This window comes from Stegostoma tigrinum, chromosome 16 (genome assembly GCF_030684315.1).
Source record: "Stegostoma tigrinum isolate sSteTig4 chromosome 16, sSteTig4.hap1, whole genome shotgun sequence".
NCBI classification, from domain to species: domain Eukaryota; kingdom Metazoa; phylum Chordata; class Chondrichthyes; order Orectolobiformes; family Stegostomatidae; genus Stegostoma; species Stegostoma tigrinum.
In genome coordinates, this window is record NC_081369.1 from 37,007,580 (window position 1) to 37,019,559 (window position 11,980).

Genomic DNA, 11,980 nt, shown 5'->3' on the forward strand with positions numbered 1-11,980 from the left:
CAAGGCATAAAGAATATTCCTAAATTTTGAAAATGATAGCCGACATTTATCTAAAAAATGGCTTTCTTGATCTTATACAATAGCTTCCACAGATCTCACGTTTTACAAATTGGCCAAAAGTACTAAAAGCTTCAGTGCAAAGGATTATTGCTGGATATATAACTCTGGGAATTTTTCACCTGTAATTATGGGGACATAGTACAAACCAGGTAAACAATGATAGTTCAGACTCCTAGTTTTTGGATGAACGTAATAACAAAAGCAAAACTATCTTGAAATTCGTTGTGCTGACAGAGGTGCTAAAAGCACTACCTATCCCCTAAAATAATCAATGGATTTGACCCAGAGGACAAAACTCCTTCATTAACATGTATTACTAATTAAAAACTTGCCATTTTCTCTTGATAGTCAATATGATGTGATTAGCATTCCTTTAGAATTTCAAGAGCTTTATTTAAACCCTTTTGGGAATAGTGATGGGAATCAAATACATTCAGGCTAACATCCATGTCTGTCTGAAATAAAAGCCAACTGAAAGTTGAAACTTCCTCAGAACCTGGATAAACCAACTAATTCCCTGTCTACTAATCTCACTAGGAATTGTCATCTCATCTTGTGCCTTGTCACCAACATCGAAGGGATTCGACAAAGCTGGCTGTAGCCATTTGGGCTTTGATCTTTAAGTCAACTGATCACTTTGCTGTTTGGATTTAATATTCATAGTTGGGAAATTCCTCTCTTTTACATGTGTGCATGTGTGGGACATGTTAGGTTAAACTGCATCAGAGATAATGGGAACTGCAGATGCTGGAGAATCCAAGATAATAAAGTGTGAAGGTGGATGAACACAGCAGGCCATGCAGCATCTCAGGAACACAAAAGCTGACGTTTTGGGCCTAGACCCTTCTTCAGAGAGGGGGATGGGGTGAGGATTCTGGAATAAATAGGGAGAGAGGGGGAGGCGGACCGAAGATGGAGAGAAAAGAAGATAGGTGGAGAGGAGAGTAGAGGTGGGGAGGGGATAGGTCAGTCCAGGGAAGACGGGCAGGTCAAGGAGGTGGGATGAGGTTAGTAGGTAGGAGATGCAGGTGCGGCTTGGGGTGGGAGGACGGGATGGGTGAGAGGAAGAACAGGTTAGGGAGGCAAAGACAGGCTGGACTGGTTTTCGGATGCAGTGGGTGGAGGGGAAGAGCTGGGCTGGTTGTGTGGTGCAGTGGGGGGAGGGGACAAACGGGGCTGGTTTTGGGATGCGGTGGGGGAAGGAGAGATTTTGAAGCTGGTGAAGTCCACATTGATACCATTAGGCTGCAGGGTTCCCAAGCGGAATATGAGTTGCAGTTCCTGCAACCTTCGGGTGGCATCCTTGTGGCACTGCAGGAGGCCCATGATGGACATGTCATCTAAAGAATGGGAGGGGGAGTGGAAATGGTTTGCGACTGGAAGGTGCAGTTGTTTATTGCGAACCGAGCGGAGGTGTTCTGCAAAGCGGTCCCCAAGCCTCCGCTTGGTTTCCCCAATGTAGAGGACCACTCTCTCAGTGACTCCCTTGTTCGCTCCACACTGCCCTCCAACCCCACCACACCCGGCACCTTCCCCTGCAACCGCAGGAAATGCTACACTTGCCCCCGCACCTCCTCCCTCACCCCTATCCCAGGCCCCAAGATGACTTTCCATATTAAGCAGAGGTTCACCTGCACATCTGCCAATGTGGTATATTGCATCCATTGTACCTGGTGTGGCTTCCTCTACTTTGGGGAAACCAAGCGGGGGCTTGGGGACCGCTTTGCAGAACACCTCCACTCGGTTCGCAATAAACAACTGCACCTCCCAGTCGCAAACCATTTCCACTCCCCCCACCCATTCTTTAGATGACATGTCCATCATGGGCCTCCTGCAGTGCCACAATGATGCCACCCGAAGGTTGCAGGAACAGCAACTCATATTCCGCTTGGGAACCCTGCAGCCCAATGGTATCAATGTGGACTTCTCCGGCCTCAAAATCTCCCCTTCCCCCCCCACCGCATCCCAAAACCAGCCCAGTTCATCCCCTCCCCCCACTGCATCCGAAAACCAGTCCAGCCTGTCTCTGCCTCCCTAACCTGTTCTTCCTCTCACCCATCCCTTCCTCCCACCCCAAGCCGCATCTGCATCTCCTACCTACTAACCTCATCCCACCTCCTTGACCTGTCCGTCTTCCCTGGACTGACCTATCCCCTCCCCACCTATCTTCTTTTCTCTCCATCTTTGGTCCACCTCCCCCTCTCTCCCTATTTATTCCAGAACCCTCACCCCATCCCCCATCTCTGATGAACGGTCTCGGCTTTTGTGCTCCTGAGATGCTGCTTGGCCTGCTGTGTTCATCCAGCTTCACACTTTATTATCTTAGGTTAAACTGACTCAAGTTTTATCATGAGGAATAAATAAATTGACTTCACACAACCAGGAGTTTGGAAAACACCAATGTTTTTCTAAAATTATACCTTTTCTGTTTATGAAGAAAGACTGATTTGATCTATCTGTCTTCCCTTTGTACAAAACATCCATTAAATATTCTAGTTTTGTGGTGCATCTCTAATCATATATTGTGTATGATCATAGCGCAGGCATTGGTCTGCTAGTACAATTGCCAAATTTGTAATCTAGGTAATGTTCTGGGGGCAGGGGCTTGGATGGTGGAATTTGAATTCAATTTAAAAAAAAAACTGAATTTATAACCATGACACAAATATTGATTGCCGCTTTAAAAAAATCTAGTTCACTCATGTCTTTGCAGAGGAAACTATGCTCCTTAGCTGGTCTGGCCTGCATATGACTGCAGACCCATGGAAATGTGGTTGACTCTTAATTAAAACTCTGAAATGGCCTAAGTTGTATCGACTGCCAAAAAAGGAAAAAGGAATGAAACCGGACAGACCACCTGGTATTGATCTGAGGCACTGAAAACGACAATGGCAAGCACGATGTCAATTTGCGAAGTTATTTTTATTAATATATGGGCTTGGTGTCAAAATTGGGAAAGTTGTCTGACAACTAGTTAAGCAACAGCTTGGCGTTGTTATACTAATCAAATGACTACCTACAGATATCGACCCTTACATCGAGAACACCATCTCTTGTTATGTCCTGCTGGTGAAACAGTGGCAGGATGTGCACCACCAAAAGTGGCTGGGCAATGGCCATTACTGATGGAATTGGTTGAATGCTAAAGAACATAGCTACCTAACTGGGTTTGCAGCAAGTGGTGAAGCAACAACAAGTAAGAAAACCAAGCTTGACCTCACAATCTCTAACTTTCCTGCTGCAAATGCATCTGTAAATAACAGTAGTATTGACCACTGTATTGTTTCTCATGGAGATAAATTCCTATCTTCAGATTGAGAATATCGTCCATCGTTTTGTGTGGTACTGTCGTTGAGCTGAATGATTTTGATTCTATCTAGCAACTCAAGACTTGGCATCCATGAACTGCTGTAGGCCATCAGCAGCAACTGAATTGTACTCGAACACAATCTGCAACCTCGTGGCCTGGCATATTCCCTGCACTTTCCTCTCATTGAATGGAAAAGGGGTGAAGGTAAAGTGTAGCTTGGTATGCCTTATTTGTGTATTATTATTCATTGTTGGTATCTCATTTTTAGGTGTGCATGATGCTACTTTTGGTATGCTTGGCTTGTGGTGATGCAGTTGATGGGTTTAATTACCGTACTGGCTGAGTTAACCATGAAGGCTCCACCTTCTCAACCTGGCCTGAGGCATGATGACTCTCAGTGCTCTCGGTCATCCCTCTGTATTGAGAGAGCAGCCTATGACCCTTTGATACTAAATCAACTTTCACTTTTCTTCTGTGCTTCTTATTGAACAGTAGTTGATCCCTGGCTTGATTGTAATGATTGCCTGAAGGATATGCCTGGCAGTGAGATTACACGTTGTGTTTGCTGCTTACGAATGGCAGAGTCTCACGGATGCCCAGTTTTGAGTTGAAAGATCTGTTCGAAATCTGTCCTATTTAGTATGACAGCAATGTATGTAACTTAATGGGGTATGTCCTAAGCATGAAGACAAGATGGAGACTAGACAAGGACTGCATCATGGTTATTTCTACCAGTACTCTCTCAGAATGTCACAGTGCAGAACAAGACTCTTCAAACAGCTGTGCCTGCGCTGGTTCTTTGAAAGAGCTCTGCACAGCAGTTTCTTTTCCCCACTTAGCTCTTCACGTTAGTCCTCCAACTTAGGTTCAGTTAACTTTTGCAATTACACTTAGCAATTCATGGCTTCTAATTGTAACTGCCAGTACGGGTCACGAATATCCACATTAGTGCAGAATAATGTGACCTTTTGAGATAGGGAGCAAGTCACACGATGAAAATCCTGAGCGAAATGTTTGTGTGCCCTTTCCTGCTGCCAAAACTGTCAGAAAACTGAGAACACAATAAAGTAATGATAAGCAGAGGATGCAAGTGAATGTTTAGAAGTGATGAAATCCTGTTATTTCTGCCAAGTCCCTTTGATTTGTGGTCAGTGTCGCATATCACATTTTTGAACAATGATTTCAGGTCTTGTATGAACTAGAACCATGCATTAAATTTATGTCAGTAATGATGAACTACTTTGTTTTCTGGAAGTGAGATTCACAAGGTTGTCCATTTGATATAGCAGTGAAGATCGATGAAAGGTACTAGAATTTTGGTGCTCAATTTCAGCAGGAGATGGGGGAGATACTAAATGAGTATTTTGCATCAATGTTTGCAATCGAGAAGGATACAGAAGATAGGGAATGAGGGGAAATAATTAGCAACATCTTGAAAAATGTTCATAGTACAGAAGAGCAGATGCTAGACAGCTTAAAATACATAAAGGTGGATAAATCCCCAAGGCCTGAACAGAGGTACCGTAGAACTCTGTGGGAGGCTTGGGAAGTGATGCTTGGCTCCTTGCTGAGATATTTGTAACATTGATACCCGCAGGTGAGATGTGGAAAGAGTGGAGATTTGGCTAATGTGGTGCTACTGTTTAAGGAATGTGGTAAGGAAAAGCCAGAGAATAACATTGCTGGTGGGCAAGGTATTGGAGGGAATCCTGATGGACAGGATTTACATGTAGTTGGAAAGGCAAAGATGATTGAGGTTAGTTGACATGGATTTGTGCATGGGAAATTGTGTATCACAATGAGTGCAGAGTGGTCGACATGATCTATATGGACTTCAGTAAGCCATTCAATGAGGTTCTTCATGGTAGACTAGTTAGAAAGATTAGATCACACAGAGTGCAGGGATAACTAGCCATTTGGATACAGAACTGGCTTGAAGGTAAGAGACAGACGGTGGCGATGGAGAGTTGCTTTTCGGACAGGAGGCCTGTGACCAGCAGTATACCACAACGATAGATGCTGGCTCCACTGCTTTTTGTCATTTATATAAATGATTTGGATGTGAACATAAGAGGTATGGTTAGTAAGTTTGCAGATGATGCTAAAACTGGAGGTGCAGTGGACAGTGAAGAAGGTTACTCCAGAGTACAACGAGATCTTGAGCAGATGGGCCAATGGTCCAAGGAGATCCTCCCTGCAGCAGCTTGATTGTTTGTGGCTGCTGCTGGTGGTATCGGTAGTCAAACACCATATCCACATCCCCGCCCTAATGCATCATGTTGTCCCTGAAGAGAGCAACCTTCAGGAAGGTGGAAGAGAAAATCAGCGGTGACCCAATAAGGGAGCCAGGCTACCTGAGGTAGGAGACAGTTTGGGCAATGCAGCCACGGGAGAGGGACTAGGGGCAGAGATGTTGCTTTTGTGGCTGAGCTCAAGAGCTGCTACTCCTTGTGCAGTTACATATTGAGTGCTGATGTTTTCTGCACATACTTATTGTGCAGTGCACATGTAGTACTCCCCCGTTCAGGGAATAACACAGCACGACACGGTGCAGACAGGTAGTGGTAGTACTGAGTATTTAAACACTCTGCAATACTGAGATTTAAACATAGGACAGCACTGGGTATCCAAACACACTGCAGTTCTGCGCATTCAAGCACTGTAGGATGGGGGAGTTTAAGGTGAGGGGACATATTTTTAAGGTGAGAGATTTTAAAAAAGACCTGAGGGGCCAAGATTTTACATAGAGGGTGATTCACAACTGGGATAAACTTGCTGAGTGTGGGTGCAATTACAATGTTTAAAAGACATTTGTATAAGTACATGAATAGAAAGGTTTTGGGTGAATATGGGCAGGTGGAACTAGTTTAGTTTGGCATTATGTTCGGCATGGACTGGTTGGACCAAAGGATCTGTTTTCCTCGCTGTATGACTCTGACTCTCACTGGTAGATGACGTTTAATTTAATTTAGCTACATTTTGGAAAGTCAAATCAGGTCAAGACTTGTACACTTAATAGTGAGGTCATACGGAGCGTTGCTGAGCAAAGAGACCTATGTGTGCAGGTTCGTAGTTCCTTGAAAGTGGAGTTGCAAGTAGATAGGATAGTGAAGTAGGTATTTAGTATGCTTGCCTTTATTGGTCAGTGCATTGAGTATAGAGTTGTGAGGTCTTGTTGTGGCTGTACAGGACATCAGTTACAACACTTTTGGAATACTGTGTACAATTCTGGTCTCCCTGCTATAGGAAGGATGTATTGAAACTTGAAAGGGTTCAAAAAAGATTTACAGGAATGTTGCTGGGGTTGGGGAGCTTGAGTTGTAGGTAGAGGGTGATAGGCTGGGGCTGTTTTTCTCTGGAGGTCAGAGACTGAGGGGTAACCTTATAGGAGTTTATAAAATCATGAGGGACGTGGATAGGGTAAACAGACAAAATACTTTGTCCAGTGTGGGAGAGTCCACAACAAGAGGGTACACATTTACGGTGAGATGGAAAAGATTTAAAAGAGACTTGTGGGGCAACTTTTTCTACACAAGGTAGTTCATGTATGATAAGAGCTGCCAGGGGAAGTTGTGGAAGCTGGTACAATTTCGGCATTTAAAAGGCATCTGGATGGTCATATGAATAGGAAGGGTTTAGAGAGACATAGGCCAAATGCTGGCTCATGGGACTAGATTTATTTCTGGTTGGACTGAAGTGTGCTTAACTGGTGAAAAGGAAACAATGACGCTCCCAGGCAGGAATTGGGAAGTACAGATTGGGAGTAATTGTTCCACAGAAAGGGCACAACAGACATGTGGAGACTCTTTAAGGAGCAGTTATTGGGAGTGATGCATGAATTTGTTCCTCTGAGACAGTTAAGAAGGGGTAACATGAAGGAGCATGGAATGACAGGAACAGAGGTGCTCCTTGTCAAAAAGAAAAAGGCAGCTTACATAAGGTGGAGGAAGCAAGAGTCTAGCACAGCTTTAGATGATTACAGGCTTGCTCGGAAGGAGCTCAAAAGTGGACTGAGGAGGGCCAGGAGGGGGCACGGAAAAGGCTTGGCGGGAAGGATTAGGGAGAACCCGAAGGCATTTTACTCATACGTGAGGAAGAAGAGAATGATCAGGGAGAAGGTAGGGCCGATCAGGGACAGCGTTGGGCACTTGTGCTTGGATTCTGAGCAGATAGGGGAAGCTCTAAATGAGTTTTTTGCTTTGGTTTTCACTAAGGAAAGGAACCTTGTTGTGAATGAGAACTTTGAGGAGCAGGGAAACAGGCTTGAACAGATCAAGATTGAGGAAGTTGATGTGCTGGAAGTTTCGGCGAACATTAAGATTGATAAGTCCCCAGGGCCAGACCAGATTTATCCTAGGTTGCTCAGGGAAGCAAGAAAGGAGGTTGCTAAGCCCCTGATGAAGATCTTTGCTTCCTCACTCTCCACGGGAGTCGTACCGGAAGATTGGAGGGAGGCAAATGTTGTTCCTCTTTTCAAGAAAGGGAATAGGGAAATCCCTGGCAATTACAGACCAATCAGTCTTACGTCTGTGGTCAGCAAAGTTTTGGAAAGAATTCTGAGGGATAGGATTTATGACTATTTGGAAAAGTGTAGCGTGATTAAAGGGAGTCAGCATGGCTTTGATGGGGGCAGGCCGTGCCTTACAAATCTTACTGAGTTCTTTGAGGAGGTCACGAGACATGTTGATGAGGGTCGAGCAGTGGATGTGGTGTACATGGACTTCAGCAAGGCATTTGATAAGGTTCCCCATGGCAGGCTCATTCATAAAGTCAGGAGGTATGGGATACAGGGTGATTTGGGTGTCTGGATTCAGAATTCGTTGTTTGACAGGAGGCAGAGAGTGGTTGTAGATGGTAAGTATTCTGCCTGGAGGTCAGTGCCGAGTGGTGTCCCACAGGGCTCTGTCTTGGGCCTCTGCTCTTTGTAGTTTTTATAAATGATTTGGATGAGGAGGTTGAGGGGTGGGTTAGTATGTTTGCTGATGACACAAAGGTTGGAGGTGCCGTTGATAGTATCGAGGGCTATTGCAGGCTTCAGCGAGACAGTGACAGTATGCCAAGCTGGGCTGAGAAATGGCAGATGGAGTTCAACCTGGATAGATGCGAAGTGATGCATTTTGGAACGTCAAACTTAAATGCTGAATATAGGATTAAAGGCAGGATTCTTGGCAGTGTGGAGGAACAGCGGGATCTTGGTGTTCAAGTGCATAGCTCCCTCCAAAGTTGATACCCAAGTGGATAAGGTTGTTAAGAAAGCATATGGTGTTTTGGCTTTCATTATCAGGGGGATTGAGTTTAAGAGCCGAGAGGTTATGCTGCAGCTCTACAAAACCCTGGTGAGATCACACTTGGTATATTGTGTCCAGTTCTGGTCGCCCTATTATAGGAAAGATGTGGAGGCTTTGGAGAGGGTGCAAAGGAGGTTTACTAGGATGCTGCCTGGACTGGAGGGCTTGTCTTACGAGGAGAGGTTGACTGAGCTCGGACTTTTCTCTCTGGAGAGAAGGAGGAAGAGAGGTGACCTGATCGAGGTGTACAAGGTAATGAGAGGCATGGATAGAGTCGATAGCCAGAGACTTTTCCCCAGGGCAGGGTTGACTGCCACGAGGGGTCATTGTTTTAAGGTGTTAGGAGGAAGGTATAGAGGAGATGTCAAAGGGCGGTTCTTCACCCAGAGAGTTGTGAGTGCATGGAATAGTTTACCAGTGGTAGTCGTGGAAGCAGAGCCATTAGTGACATTTAAGCAACTGCTGGACGTGCACATGGACAGCAGTGAATTGAGGGGAATGTAGGTTAGGTTATTTTATTTTTGGATTAGGATTAATCCATGGCACAACATCGTGGGCCGAAGGGCCTGTACGTGCTGTAGTTTTCTATGTTCTATCTGTGTGACTCAATGAATCTTTGTGGGATAAAATGAAATATATTTTTGGTTAAAATATATGAAATCAGTTAAACGTGAATCAATAATAAGCAAATTAAGTTAAATTGGACCTGCAACTTCTATGAAAATGATATTTCCGTGGCACTATTATCAAAACCAGTAATAAGGGGATACATATTAGAATAACGTTGTTTCTGGATATTTTCTAGTTAGCTGTATGAAAATTTCCACTGCAGCTTACAATGCAGCCTTTCAGTATTTTGGATTTTGAGCTGTAGTTATATGATTTTTGAGAGACATGATTTATTCTCCAAATTGTTTTCCATTAAAGCCTCCATGCATTTTATTTTATGCACTCAGGTTACTGTGTTGACATCCTTGATGATTTGGATCATATGCTGTGTGCCATGAAACGCATAATGTAGGATAATTATTTACGATAAATGAGAAAGTCAAATTGCAATTTTGTTCAAATATATCACCTCATTTCTAGATCAAAATTCAAGATTTTTTGGGGGTCAGAACTATTCTTGGATTTCATACTGAATATTTCCATATTGCTTGGAGTATGTTGATCCACTTTAATTCCATCTCTTAATTTGCATGAAATCCCAGGATGCAGGAAAAGAATTGGATGGGTCATGGAGTTCCGAAGAAGAGCTCTGACCTGAAAGTTGACTTTCCTGCTTCTCAGATGCTGTCTGACCTGTGCTTTTCCAGCTCCACATTTTTTGCCTCTAGCTCCCAGCATCTGCAGTCCTTTCTGCCTCCAAGTTGCTGAAAACCATACTGTGAAGTCTCTTATAAGGATACCCACCTTGAAGAAGTTTTCGACCTCCCTCCAAAGAGAGATCATTGACTCTCTCTCCTACTGCAGCCCCCTGGTTATCTCCTCTGCCCTGAAACTCTTCAACCACATTCTGAAGCAATCTCGATACTACAGCCACATCTGCTTCCTCAGTGCCAGTCCATGTAGCTGTCTTAACCCCCATGGACTCCAGGTAACATTCAGACCCCAGTCCTGAAGAAGGGTTCCGACCCAAATCGTTGACTTTCCTGCTCCTGTGGTGCTGTCTGACCTGCTGTGTTTTTCCAGCTCCACATTTTTTAATTGTATGCGGCATGTTCAGTATAGGAGCAGGGGATGGCTAATCTGCATTATTGGCTAATCTGCATTAATTGTGGTCAGGTGATATAATTGCAGTTTCGAAGTGGGTCACAGATCTTCGAACATTGGCATGGTCTTATGATGCTTTTGGAGCATTAGTGGCATGCTTGGAGATTAATTATTGGGTGCTTTTTGGAGTTTTTCTGTTGAGTTGAAAGGCAATATCCTTTTTGAAAGGGGCAGATGAACATGGCTTATTTCTATTGCAGTTTTCTTGAAAATCCTGATGTGTATTAATTCAAATTGATAGTGTTAATTCCTGTATCATTTTAAACTGTTATTCATTGCTGGATTAATTAAAAATTAATTAAAAATTGTTTAAAAATTGTTTATACTGTGGTGGTTTATGATTTATGGTGGATGACCATTAAAGGCCATCAATTTGTTTTCAGTTCACAATCATCAAGGATTCATTTTGGTTTAGCAACCTCATAGACTACGAGTGTTATGGGAGGTTCAGAAGAGACCTAACTGGTGTCAGAGGCAAGTTTAGTTCCTCTTTCTGAAGGAGTTCAGGGAAAGTGAATAATAATAATAAGGATTGATGCTGGGTCTACTGCTTTTTGTCATTTATATAAATGATTTGAATGTGAACATAAGAGGTATGGTTGGCAAGTTTGCAGATGGCACCAAAATTGGTGGTGTAGTGGACATCCAGGAAGGCTACCTCAGAGTACAACAGGATCTTGATCAGATGGGTCAGTGGGCTGAGGAGTGGCAGTTGGAGTTTAATTTAGATAAATGCTGCATTTTGGAAGGGAACATCAGGGCAGGTATTATACACTTAATGATAAGGTTCTCGGGTATGTTGCTGAACAAAGAGACCTTGAACACACCACTTGTTGGGCCAAAAGGTCTGTTTCCACACTATAGGGATCCTGTGAACATTTGATATCTGAATCACAGAAAGGACACATTTGAGCCCCTGCACATTGCCTTGTTTGTTAATGTCTTTTTGGTCAGCAAGTCTGTTCTCCTTGTCCAATCTGGTCTAATTGTGACTCCACACCTATAGGAATATCAGATCCTGTCCTGATTTATGTGGGCAGGTCACACCTGTCCACATTTTCACAGTCAGATTCCGGTGTTAAAGTTAAACTCGAGCAGCTTCTGTAGGAGCACAGCCATTTCTGGCACATCAGCTTTTCGTACTATTGCCAGGAAATTGTGAATGTCCATCGTACTGGTGGAATCCAGTGCTTTCAGCCATCTTCTGATATTGCTTGGTGTGAGTTGAATTTCCAGAACTGGCATCTGGTAAAACGAGCAGGAAGTTAAATAGATCATTCATCTGGCACTGCTGTCCGAAGATGGATACAAATGTTTCAGCCTTGGCTTGTAGCGCGGGTCAAAACATCTGAGGAACCTTCTGCTGCTGTTAAATGTTTAACAGTACACCACCATTCATGACTGGATGTAGTATAAGCTTACCACTATTCCTGCAGATGGAATAAATCATTTTCTTTCTTATGAGCTCATTGTATTGAAACATTTCAGTTCTTCCTTCGTTAAATGCATTGTGAAATGGTGTTATAGAATTTTTTTTGTATGCTTGCTA